This window comes from Patagioenas fasciata (genome assembly GCF_037038585.1).
Source record: "Patagioenas fasciata isolate bPatFas1 chromosome 6 unlocalized genomic scaffold, bPatFas1.hap1 SUPER_6_unloc_2, whole genome shotgun sequence".
Lineage (NCBI taxonomy): Eukaryota > Metazoa > Chordata > Aves > Columbiformes > Columbidae > Patagioenas > Patagioenas fasciata.
In genome coordinates, this window is record NW_027288504.1 from 1,168,444 (window position 1) to 1,181,938 (window position 13,495).

At 52.3% G+C, this 13,495-nt stretch overlaps 1 long non-coding RNA gene across 1 annotated transcript; it reads right to left on the reverse strand.

Moving 5' to 3' along the window:
* Positions 1-10,342: 10,342 nt before the first annotated feature.
* LOC139826602 (uncharacterized) lies at positions 10,343-10,917 on the reverse strand. The gene is made up of 2 exons (XR_011736760.1): positions 10,783-10,917; positions 10,343-10,556 (listed from the first exon to the last, which is right to left on the reverse strand). It is a non-coding gene; the product is annotated as an uncharacterized lncRNA (long non-coding RNA).
* Between the last annotated feature and the right edge of the window lie 2,578 nt (positions 10,918-13,495).

Below are 13,495 nucleotides of genomic sequence, written 5' to 3' on the forward strand. Positions count from 1 at the left end.
CTGGCACAGAGAACAGGATGGGAAGGAAATAAGGCAATGCAAGACTAGGCCAAAGGACGTTTCCTTGCTTTATATTTTCTAACACATTCATCTGGAGACGAGGAGGAAAGCCATCAGACCTGATGGATTAGGCCCAATCAAAAACCCCGGCTACTTGAGACACTTAGACTAAGCCTAAAATGGAAAGATCTCTCCATAAGGATGCGTTTTATACTCTACTTCCACAATCTGCTGCCAGTACAAAAGAAGAAGCGGCAGATCTACTTAGGCTGAGTCACGGTGCTTTGCTCCTAAGACCATGCATACCATGGGAATATTTCAGCATTTCTGCTCTGCTTTTCAGTGTATTACACCAAAACACACACCTGATGACGTCATTTCAAGAACAACAGCAGCAATTTGCAGAATTCAGCTTCTTTGGGGAACTCAGAAATTGCTGAGCTGACACCAAGTCCTGCTGTGTCCCTGTCACCCGCAGAATGCCCGCATCATCACCACGGTAGCGGGCATTGTGACAAAGGTTCTATGTCAGCTGGGTGTGGCAGCCGAGCGCCCCCTAGGGGAGGGGGAGCCTGTCAGCCCTGGGCCTGTCACTGCCTGCTGTCTCCCCCCTCAGCAGCGAGGCCTCGGAAAAGTTTCCAAAACATCCCCAGACTTGGGTCCAGCGTGGCCAAAAGTCTCCAAGAGACAAGTCGGAAAGAAGGATATGGAACAAAGGGAGAAAGCGAAGGGAGCAAGCCAAAGGGAGGGAAGAGGAAAATCTCGTGCCGGGCTGCAGGACTGAAATGGAGGAATGGAAAGACAAAAGCCAGGAAGCAGGAGAGTTTGAGAAAAGGAGAGAGGAAAGAAGAGACATGCAGCCAGACGAGGGCTTAGTGAGAGAGGCTGGGACAGAGAACAGGATGAGAAGAAAATAAGGCAAGGCAAGGCTGGAACAAAGCACGTTTCCTTGCTTTATATTTTCTACCACATTCATCTGGAGACAAGGAGGAAAGCCATCAGACCTGATGGATTAGGACCAATCAAAAACCCCGGCTGCTTGAGACACTTAGACTAAGCCTAAAATGCAAAGATCTCTCCATAAGGATGGTTTTTATACTCTACTTCCACAATCTGCTGGCAGTACAAAAGAATAAGCGGCAGATCTACTTAGGCTGAGTCACGGTGCTTTGCTCCTAAGACCATGCATACCATGGGAATATTTCAGCATTTCTGCTCTGGTTTTCAGTGTATTACACCAAAACACCCACCTGATGACGTCATTTCACGAGTAACAGCAGCAATTTGCAGAATTCAGCTTCTTTGGGGAACTGAGAAATTGCTGAGCTGACACCAAGTCCTGCTGTGTCCCTGTCACCCGCAGAGTGCCCGCATCCTCACCACGGTAGCGGGCATTGTGACAAAGGTTCTATGTCAGCTGGGTGTGGCAGCCGAGCGCCCCCTAGGGGAGGGGGAGCCTGTCAGCCCCGGGCCTGTCACTGCCTGCTGTCTCCCCCCTCAGGAGCGAGGCCTCGGAAAAGTTTCCAAAACATCCCCAGACTTGGGTCCAGCGTGGCCAAAAGTCTCCAAGAGACAAGTCGGAAAGAAGGATATGGAACAAAGGGAGAAAGCGAAGGGAGCAAGCCAAAGGGAGGGAAGAGGAAAATCTCGTGCCGGGCTGCAGGACTGAAATGGAGGAATGGAAAGACAAAAGCCAGGAAGCAGGAGAGTTTGAGAAAAGGAGAGAGGAAAGAAGAGACATGCAGCCAGACGAGGGGTTAGTGAGAGAGGCTGGGACAGAGAACAGGATGAGAAGAAAATAAGGCAAGGCAAGGCTGGAACAAAGCACGTTTCCTTGCTTTATATTTTCTACCACATTCATCTGGAGACAGGGAGGAAAGCCATCAGACCTGATGGATTAGGACCAATCAAAAATCCCGGCTGCTTGAGACACTTAGACTAAGCCTAAAATGCAAAGATCTCTCCATAAGGATGGGTTTTATACTCTACTTCCACAATCTGCTGGCAGTACAAAAGAATAAGCGGCAGATCTACTTAGGCTGAGTCACGGTGCTTTGCTCCTAAGACCATGCATACCATGGGAATATTTCAGCATTTCTGCTCTGGTTTTCAGTGTATTACACCAAAACACCCACCTGATGACATCATTTCAAGAACAACAGCAGCAATTTGCAGAATTCAGCTTCTTTGGGGAACTCAGAAATTGCTGAGCTGACACCAAGTCCTGCTGTGTCCCTGTCACCCGCAGAGTGCCCGCATCCTCACCACGGTAGCGGGCATTGTGACAAAGGTTCTATGTCAGCTGGGTGTGGCAGCCGAGCGCCCCCTAGGGGAGGGGGAGCCTGTCAGCCCCGGGCCTGTCACTGCCTGCTGTCCCCCCTGTCAGCAGCGAGGCCTCTGAAAAGTTTCCAAAACATGCCCAGACTTGGGTCCAGCGTGGCCAAAAGTCTCCAAGAGACAAGTCGGAAAGAAGGATATGGAACAAAGGGAGAAAGCGAAGGGAGCAAGCCAAAGGGAGGGAAGAGGAAAATCTAGTGCCGGGCTGCAGGACTGAAATGGAGGAATGGAAAGACAAAAGCCAGGAAGCAGGAGAGTTTGAGAAAAGGAGAGAGGAAAGAAGAGACATGCAGCCAGATGAGGGCTTAGTGAGAGAGGCTGGGACAGGGAACAGGATGAGAAGGAAATAACGCAAGGCAAGGCTAGGCCAAAGGACGTTTCCTTGCTTTATATTTTCTACCACATTCACCTGGAGACGAGGAGGAAAGCCATCAGACCTGACGGATTAGGACCAATCAAAAACCCCGGCTACTTGAGACACTTAGACTAAGCCTAAAATGCAAAGATCTCTCCATAAGGATGGGTTTTATACTCTACTTCCACAATCTGCTGGCACTACAAAAGAATAAGCGGCAGATCTACTTAGGCTGAGTCACGGTGCTTTGCTCCTAAGACCATGCATACCATGGGAATATTTCAGCATTCCTGCTCTGGTTTTCAGTGTATTACACCAAAACACCCACCTGATGACGTCATTTCAAGAGCAACAGCAGCAATTTGCAGAATTCAGCTTCTTTGGGGAACTGAGAACTTGCTGAGCTGACACCAAGTCCTGTTGTGTCCCTGTCACCCGCAGAGTGCCCGCATCCTCACCACGGTAGCGGGCATTGTGACAAAGGTTCTATGTCAGCTGGGTGTGGCAGCCGAGCGCCCCCTAGGGGAGGGGGAGCCTGTCAGCCCTGGGCCTGTCACTGCCTGCTGTCGACCCTGTCACCAGCGAGGGGTCGGAAAAGTTTCCAAAACATGCCCAGACTTGGGTCCAGCGTGGCCAAATGTCTCCAAGAGACAAGTCGGAAAGAAGGATATGGAACAAAGGGAGAAAGCAAAGGGAGCAAGCCAAAGGGAGGGAAGAGGAAAATCTAGTGCCGGGCTGCAGGACTGAAATGGAGGAATGGAAAGACAAAAGCCAGGAAGCAGGAGAGTTTGAGAAAAGGAGAGAGGAAAGAAGAGACATGCAGCCAGACAAGGGCTTAGTGAGAGATGCTGGGACAGAGAACAGGATGAGAAGGAAATAAGGCAAGGCAAGGCTGGGCCAAAGGACGTTTCCTTGCTTTATATTTTCTACCACATTCATCTGGAGACGAGGAGGAAAGCCATCAGACCTGATGGATTAGGACCAATCAAAAACCCCGGCTACTTGAGACACTTAGACTAAGCCTAAAATGCAAAGATCTCTCCATAAGGATGGGTTTTATACTCTACTTCCACAATCTGCTGGCATTACAAAAGAATAAGTGGCAGATCTACTCAGGCTGACTCACGGTGCTTTGCTCGTAAGACCATGCATACAATGGGAATATTTCAGCATTCCTGCTCTGGTTTTCAGTATATTACACCAAAACACCCACCTGATGACGTCATTTCAAGAGCAACAGCAGCAATTTGCAGAATTCAGCTTCTTTGGGGAACTGAGAAATTGCTGAGCTGACACCAAGTCCTGTTGTGTCCCTGTCACCTGCAGAGTGAGAAAAGGAGATCTGGGTGTGGCAGCCGAGCACCCCATGGAGCCAGACGAGGGCTTAGTGAGAGAGGCTGGGACAGAGAAGAGGATGAGAAGGAAATAAGGCAAGGCTGGGCCAAAGGACGTTTCCTTGCTTTATATTTTCTACCACATACATCTGGAGACGAGCAGCGAAGCCATCAGACCTGATGGATTAGGCCCAGTCAAAAACCCCGGCTACTTGAGACACTTAGACTAAGCCTAAAATGCAAAGATCTCTCCATCAGGATAGTTTTTATACTCTACTTCCACAATCTGCTGGCAGTAGAAAAGAATAAGCGGCAGATCTAGTTAGGCTGAGTCACGGTGGTTTTGTGCAGAACGATATGGAACAAAGGGAGAAAGCAAAGGGAGCAGGACAAAGGGAGGGAAGAGGAAAAACTAGTGCTGAGCTGCAGGACTGAAATGGAGGAGGTTTTGCATTTTCTTATGATACAGTTGTATAGGTGGCTTCAAGCCTAGACAACACGATTTCACGTTTTTCTTCTGGAGTTATGCATTTGCTGTTCTTTCTTTCTTCTTGTTCTTTTAGCAGGATCATTTTATCTGAGCATGGCAGTGGCCCTAAAGGCACTTTCTTTGATAGAGCTGTCCAATAAGGTGGTGAACTAGTCCTCGCAGACACGGAATGATGTAGCATGCTATAGAAATCAGTGCTTCTGTTACTTCGATTAAAGAAGTAATTTCTCTCAATATTCCCAACCAAGATTCTAACAATCCCATGAGTGGACTATCTACACCTGAATTCTCAGCCAATTCTTCTGCTGAAGCTGTGGTTAGACATGTATCACCTTTTTCTGCCAACATCGTATCTGGGACCATGTTATTTTCCCATGCCATTCTACTAGTAGCATCTAATTGTTTGGTGATTCCTTTAACTGCTTGTCTAGTATAACTTATAAATAAATGTTATTTATCCCGTCTACATTCTTGTTTGTAGTTACCTACCAAAACAAAAAGGACTCAGAACCCGCAGCTAACTTGACTTCTTGCTTTGTGTTCCTTGGGGACTCCTCTGGGGACCCCAATCTAATTGAAATAAACCCTGTCATCAGAGGAAAGCCCTAAACTCCTTTTTCTGTTGCCCTGATGGATCACAGTGTTCAAATGCCAGGGTAAAAGGAATTTCCAATTGTACGACGTCACAGGTACCTTCCCAGTGGGGGATAAAATGGAATGAAGTGTCATCTTCCCACAGTACCACCAAAGATCCACTCAAGAAGCATTTGAGGACATATGAGGACCAACTTCCCGTGTCTCTGCACACCTACTCATGTTCCTAGGAACTTGGTATCATTCCTGCCGCGTCGTGAGAGACAGGCAGTATGATTTTCAATTATTCCTGAAAATGCCAGGGGAATTTTGATATTTTTCCCTGCAAAGCTGGAAACAGTAGGGAGAGAGTATGACACGACTTATTTCTCCATGCCGTAGAGTCTTGGCATAAGGCTAAGACGCACTCCATCCCCTGTCAATCTTCGCTCCACCCCAGAGGGAAGGGTACCACTTGGGCCACAGGCCTTCCTGCTGCACAGGCATAGCAATTGCTCGTTTAGGCTTTGCACCATATATTTGATCCATTCTACCCAGGCATTTGTACCTCCATATATTTTGAACCTTCCCAGGGCATCTTTTCTACTAATGTCTATTTGTGATCCATAAACCCCACTTACTGAATCATCTGCTCTCTGTCTTGCAATTAGCAAAGGGTTGCACTGCAGAGACTCACATCCTGGGAGAGACTGTCCTTTAGATAAGGTCATTTTTCTTTTCAACTCTATAACCGTTCATTGCTCACTGTCCATCCCCTAAACTCTGTGCTCCAAATAACACTGTACCAGGAGGGGCAATGAGAGACAGTAACAAAAACTGTGCACTTATTTAAATCATCCTTAGAATCAGTCCCCTTGGACACGTTTCTTTTCATAACTCCATTCTCTTTAGCTCTGTACATCCCCACAGTTAAGGATGTGGCAATCATCTACTCAAATTGTTAGGGAACCTTCAGTTTCAGTGACGTTTGTTAAGTAACCCATTTGTAAATTCTACATACACAGGATTAACAATCCCCAAAGGTTTCATTTCATTTTCATCTCTGTATCTTTAGTTGAAGGGGGTCGTCAGTTGTCAATACTTGCCACTCGTCATTGTCCTTTGGAGGTTCGATTGGCTCTTTAATCCGTGTCTAATGAGTCCACCCTTTCTCAGCTGGTCGTACCACTGTCTCGGTGAGCAGCAGAACTTGAAATGCTCCTTCCCAATCTGGCTGAAGCTTCCGTTTCTTTCCAGGATTTGACCAGGACCCAGTTTTCAGGCTGAAACTTGTGAGCTGCAAACTCTAAAGGCAGAGTTTGTGCCAGAAGGCCTTGTGCCTGAGAGAAGATAGGCAAGACAACCCGAGTATACAGTTTTTGAGAAATAAATCCTTAGTTTCAAACTGTGGAGGTCCACCTGTTATTAAACTTTTGCTACCACTGCTGCTGCGGCAGTGCTCAGGAGGAAAGCTTCTCCCCATCTGGCAAGGTGATCAAGAGTTGTAAACTTGGACCCTGCCCTACTGCAGGCTGCTTTTTAAGTGCCTTTTTATTTATTCTTTTACAAACCACCCATCTTTCACAAATTTGCTTGGCTATAGTATAAATTCCCGTATTACGTCACACATTGCTTGTGTTCCCCAATAACTCTCCTGATGTAGAATCGCTAATACCTCCCTCATGATTTGCTTATTTAACATTTCTCTACCATCTGGGAGTACCCATTTCCCACTCTGTTCCCTGGCTCCTAATTCTTGGAGGACTTCTTATTTTTCATCAAAAACTGGAATTTCCTGTGAGGCCAGGACCTCAAGCGTGAGATAACTTACAGTTATCACTTCAGGTTTTAAGGCTGCTTCTCAGGCCATTTCATCTGATAACCAATTTCCCCTGACACAAAAGGAGTTTCCCCTCTGATGTCCTAATGGACATCATGCACTACAGCCACTTCTATTGGTGACATCAGATTATGTAACACTTGTCCAACTGGTTCTTCACAAACCAATTCTTTCCCTTTGCTATTAATTAGACCCCATTCTTCCCAGATTTTCCCAAAGGTGTGCACTACTCCAAATGCATATCTAGAACCATTACAGATGGTACCTTCTTTTCCATCTAACATTTGCAGTGCCTGATTGACAGCGTATAGCTGGCATGTTTGAGCTGACCAGTTATTAGGTAACCTGCCCGTTTCTTATTTCACCACTCACACCTTCAACGATGGCACACCCATTGTATCTTTTCCCCTGAATTATCCCTGAAGTCCCATCTATGAGGAGGTGCAGCCCACTGTCATCTCTCCACAGGAAAGCAGCAGGGTTTAATTTCCTGCTTTCTTTCACCAGAAGAGCGGTGACTGCTGCAGTTTGCACACACTCAAGACACTGGGTCTAAGAGCTTAGATAAGTGTGCCACTGGCTGTCGCTTCCCCCCAGCCCACTTGCTGGTGGAGCAGTGTGGGAGGCAGAACAGGCCACCCTGTGCAAGCATTGCTCAACAGTACCAAAAACATCTCTGTATTATCAACACTGTTTTTAGCACGAATCAAAAAACATAGTCCCATACTAGGTACCACAAAGAACATTAACTCCACCCTGGCCAAAACCAACACAAACTTTCAGGTAATAGAATAGCTCTCAAATTTTCTCCTTATCACCCCCCCAGGCAGTAACTGTGCTTCCACACCCAGAGCCTGTAAAACGTTTTTCCCTAATAAATAAGCTGGGCAATCTTCCACTAATATATTCCTTCCCCATACACTTTTAATTCTTATTATCACAGATAGGAATTTATTCATAATTGTCTCTCCTTCCTCCCTGCTACCCCATTTATTACAACTCTTTCTTCAGTTTTAGATCTTTTTAGGGTAGAATTTAGAAGGGATAGGGTAGCTTCTGTTTTTACTAAAAACTAGACCTCATTACCTCCTACTTTACCAATTACATGCCCCTTTGCGATTTAAACAAGTTTCCCCACAAAAAAGAAACACCACAAATATTTTCAGCCCCTCTGATTTTCCAAAGTGTATTGAGTTTTCCTCCTTTAGTCATTTCTAACAGTTGCCGTCCTCGGGGTAAATATGCCACATTTCCACAATAAGAGCATTCCATTTTCTCTCACTCTCTCACTGTACCAAATGCTACGAGCGTGTGAGAATAGGAAGACTAACCCAGTATGTTCTAAATTATCACACTCATATTAATTCTGGATGTTATGATAGAACAAAACTGGAGAAGTGTGAAATCCAAGGGCAGAAATTATGGGTAGCAACTAACCTAGAGAAAGGTGGACTCGCTGTAGGCTCTGCCTCCTGCCCTAGGGGAGAACAGAGGATCTGTTTTACACAAGCTGGTAGGAGGGGCTATTCAGATGGAAGGGGAGTGCAAGACAAAACTTGAAACAGAGAGGAGTTTAATAAATGCCCCATAGGAGGAATGCAAACTTGGAAAGATGGTGAATGGCCTGCACAAAGAATATTTGAATACTATGATCCAGCCACATGGGCCCAAGATGGAAACTGGGGATCCCATACCCCTATATATATGCTAAACCAAATTATTCGGTTGCAAGCAGTGGTTGAAATAATAAGCAACCAGACGGCTGAGGCACCGAATCTCATAGCGAGACAATTGTCTCAGACCAGAGCTGCAGTGTACCAAAATCAGGGAGCGTGAGATTGTCTTTTAGCTGAAGAGAGGGGGGCATTTGTGGGAAACTGAATACTTCGGAGTGTTGTTTGGAAAGAGATAACGATGGGGAAGCCATAATGAAAATAGCAGAGGAGATAAAACGCGTTGCACATGTACCAGTACAGAAATGCAATTCTATACTTACTAGCCATTGGTGGGGTAACTTATTTGGGGGAGCCTGGTGGAAGAAAATAGGCTTCACGATAGTATGTGCATTTCTGGGTTTACTGTTTCTGCCACGTATGACCCCGTGCTTTGTTCGGTTAATACATTCAGTAGTCCAAGCCATGCAAATCTCAGGCATGCCTATAGATCCTGAAATGGCAGCAAAAGGAACGTTAACTCCCCCTCCTCGGCGGGGTGCGCCGCCCGCTTCCCAAGAGCGGCTCCCAGAGCGACCAGCTCCCCTCCTCCCCGGCGGCACGGGGCACGGCCTCAGTGCGGCGGCTTCACTGCCCGCGCCGAAGATGGTGGCGCGACGGGAGCGGGAAAGCGTGAGGCGCTGCAGGCGTCAGGCCCGGCCCGGGAGCCCCCAGCCGCTCCTGCTCCCACGCACCCCCCCCGTTTGCTTTACATTTGTGTATCGTATATAAATGCAGGGACAAGGAGCAGCGGCACGGAGCTGGCTGCTGGGTACGAGGTGTTCCCTCAGCACACACACCCACACCCCCCGTCCCGGGCCGGGCCGCTCCGCACGAAAGGGAAGGTGAGGGAAAAACAAAAACTAAAGGCACAGAGGCGTCCCGGCTGAAGCCGAGCTGTGCTCATCTACCCTTTGAATGACAATTCCAAAGGCACATCCCCACTCACGAAAGCTGGCGGCTCCGCAGGGTCCCCAGCAGACACAACCACCGGCCGGCGGGGCGGGGGGCGCTCTGCCCGGGGAGCTCCCGCAGGGTCCGCAGTCTGAGGACAACGCTCCGCCCACAGCCCCGCACCGAAACCGCCGGAAGGTCCCACAGCCTCCTTGTCAAGCCCAAGGGAATCCGAGCTGGGCCCGTATACGGTCAGTGCTCCAGAAGCTTCTCTGCTCCCAGGCGTTTCATTAAACGAGGGCCCCGTCTGTGAGCCGAGGGCTGTGAGCGTGACCAAAGCGCCCATCAACCGGAAGTGCCGGGCGCTTTCCTGCGGCTGCAAAGTGCTGCGACATGGGGCTGTGGGCCCCCCGGGGCGGGGCGCGGAGCTGCTGCGTCCCCCCAGTTCTGGGTCCCCCGACCCAGAGCAAAGCGCTCCCCTCCTCCGGCTGCCGACAGTCAGCCCGGCTTCTTGCACAGCCCCCTGGTTACCCCCTCACCCCGTCCCCCCAGTTAGTCCCAGGGGGTGTTTCTGAAGCCCGTGGACACCTCAGCCCCACCCGGGGTGCAGGATGGGCCTTTGCTGGCTCTGCCCTGGTGCCCACCGGTTTGCTGCCAGTGCTCCCTCTGGGGGGCCCTGGGTACCACCGGATCCACCTGGGCACCCCCAAAGTGCCTTTTTAGCGCTTATTTTTCTCCTGAAAAGCAAACACAGCGGGGCTTTCTGCCATCCTGCCCCAGGGACCCCCACTCAGACCACACCGGCGCTTGGTTGCCCATCGCCATTTATTGCAGCCGCTGCCTGCTCAGCGCCCGGGGCGGTGGGACCGGGGCCGGGACCCCTGTCCTGCCCGGCTGTCAGGGAGTGATTCACTGCGGGGGGGCTGGATGGGCGGCAGCAGACTCGGTGCCAGGGTGAAGCGCCTGGGAGACGGGACTGGTTGGTGCAGCAGCACAGCCGAGAGCAGCGAGGAGGGGGTGCCTGGGGGCGAGGGGCAGGGTCAGCCACAGACACCCACAAACAGGGTCCTTTCCCCACCCTGAAGAACGCAGGCTGTTGTCCCACACTGCCAGCACCACCCCCCATGTCCCCCCAGCTCCCTCCAGCTCCACCACGAGGAGCGGCTGCCCCAGCAGCCCGTGCTGCCCCCACATCCCAGCCCAGACCCCAGACCCCCGTCCCGCCCTGCCCAGCTGCGGGCACAGACCCGTCCCCACAGACAGCAGGGTGTCCTCTGCCCCCCGGTGCCCTGACAGGGCCATACCTGGCCGGCTCCTCGAGGTCGTGGTGTCTGGGGTGGCCCTTGGCGTTGTGGGCAGCTGAGAGCCCCCCATCATGGAGAGCTGCTCATCCTGCCGGTTCCCATCAGTGCCGTCCTGGCCCGACAGCTGCATCGCGTCCTTCTGGGAAGGGGAGAGCGTGTGACCCAAACACGGGGCCCCGTTCCGCATCCCCCAGCAACCCTCCCCCAGCCAGCTCTCCCTGGAGAAACTGAGGCACGGATGGATCCCCCCGCAGGCTCAGCATCCCCCTCCCCACCTCCGTCATCCCTACCTTGTTGGGGCTGCGGGCGCCGGATGGGGACAGCCGTGGGGTGCTGGGCGGTTGGGGCTGGAAGCGCGGGGGGGTGAGGGTGTGTGGGCCCCCGCAGCTCCGCGGAACAGTGGGGTACCTGCACTCGCCCGTCCGCTCCCTGTGGGACAGGACACGGGGTGCTCAGTGCCCGGCAGGTGGCACCCCATGTGTCACTTGACGCCAGGGAGGGGTCGGGGACAGTTACTCACGGTCCAGGCGCCAGCGTGTGGAGGGGCCGGTCGCAGGACAGGCAGTGGAAACCAGGCAGCAGCTGCCTGGAGAGGGGAGAAAAGGGCTGGGGAGCTCCTGGGGGGCACAGCCCCACCTGCACACCGTCCCCTGCCACAAAAAGCCTCTGCACCCACCCCCCAAGATTGGTTCGGGAGGGCTCCTCCCACACGTGCCCCCTCATTGTGCCCCCTCCATCGCTGGGAAGCTGCAGCTGGCAGGAGCACAAGGCACAGCCACTTGCTCAGCATCCGCATGGGCGCTGCCCACACGGCTCCCACGCCAGGGTACCACAGCGGCACGAGCTGGGACAGCCAGCAGGAACAGGGCCGGCACTGCCAAAGGCACCGCTGTCCCCATCGCACTCACTTCCTAATCCCAGCGGCATCGTCACGCTCTGGCTGCAGCGCCTTCTGGAGCTGCCCGCTGAGGCTTTTCCACCGCTCCTCCTGCTGCTCCCGGAACGCCCCCAGCTCCCGGCGGTCCAGCTGTGGACGGGTGACACCCTCAGCCATCTACCCCAGGATGGGACATGGCGGTCCCCAGGGGGACAGCCCGGAGGGGGCACCCTCGCAAGGATGCTGCCTCAGGCTGCCAGGCCCCCGAGGTGCCAGTTCTGCGTGGAGGGGACGAGCCCTCACCTTGCAGTCCATCTGTCTCTGCAGCTCTTTCTGGAACCGGTGCCAGCCCTCCTCCTGGCCCGTCACCCGGCTCGTCACCTGCTCCATCGCCTTGTTCAGCCGCTCCTCGCACGCCTCAAACTGGCTGCGACTGACTTTGTCAGCCAGGGCGGCTTTGTCTGCTTTCTAGCAGCGGGGAAAGGCGGGAGAGCGGTGGGGACAGGATGCAGGGACAACGCGAGAGGGAGAAGTGGCTACGTGGCCCTGTTCACCCCATCACCCCAGTGGGGTTGGTCCCACCAGCCAAAGGCACTCGGGGTCACAGAGGGACGTGGCAAGGGACCCGCAGCCGGGCTGGAAATCCTCCCTCCCCCTGGCTGGTTCTGCCAGCCGGCACCCAAGGGACAACAGGCGTTTGTCACCCTGCCCGGGACACCCTTGGCTGGCACCAGGGCCCCTCGAGCCCCTACCTCATCGATTCCCAGCACCAGCAGCTGCTCCTTGTCTGCTTTCTGCTTCTTGAGCCTCTCCAGGGCCTGGGACAGAGCCTCCCAAGGCAGACAGCAGCCCGTGACGCCACGGCAGGATTGGAGCTGCCCCCCGGCCAGCCGAGCACCCCCTGCCTCCCCTCCCCACCCCACCCCATCAGAAACCTCCAGGAAAGGCATCGGGAAGCTGTGCAGGGTTGCGAGCAGGGTGGCAGGGGGACAGATCCCTTGGGGTCCCAGCCTGGGCTCTGCCTGCGGGTTACAGCCACCCACCTTGATGTCCTTCTGCTCCTGCTGGCCATCCTGCTGGAGGTTTGCAAGGGCCGAGCTGAACTTCTCATAGTCGTTTTGGAGCTGCATGATGCTGGCCTGGAGGCACTTGAGCTGCTGGTCCTGCTGCAGGGACTAAGAGGACAAGGCGGTGCTGAGCCAGGGGGTGGCTGCCCCACGGGGACAGACCCAGGGTATTTTGGCTGGTGGCCGCGGGCTCTCAGTGCAAGCAGGACATTTGCTCCGAGGCTTTAACTCCCTTCCACGCTGCTGACTCCAACGAGCCAATTAGGGGGGCAGCGAGGGGCTCCCCCACGTTACAGCAAAGCAGAAATGTTGCTTTTTCCATGCGAGACACAGAACCTGATGTTAGCAATCAGGACACATAACCACGGACGTAGTTATATGCGGTGCTTTATTTCAGCGCTGGGAAACCAGGGGTTCGCACCCAAAGCTGGCTTCAAACAGCTGATTCAGACCATACCTTATTATACAACTTAGTCACATACTGTCGAGGGTTAAGACTGCGGGGTGACAATCAAACCCTGGCAGATGTATTGTTAACCTCCTCTCCCCCCCAACTTCCCCCTTCTGCCCCTCCCTCTCCCCCCTTCCCACTCAGGGCAGGCGATCAAGAGGGAAAGAAGGACAGAGAGAAGAGAGTTGGAAAAGTTAAAGATGTTTTACTAATGCTACTGATAAGAATAGAGAAAATAATACAAAATATACAAAACCAATC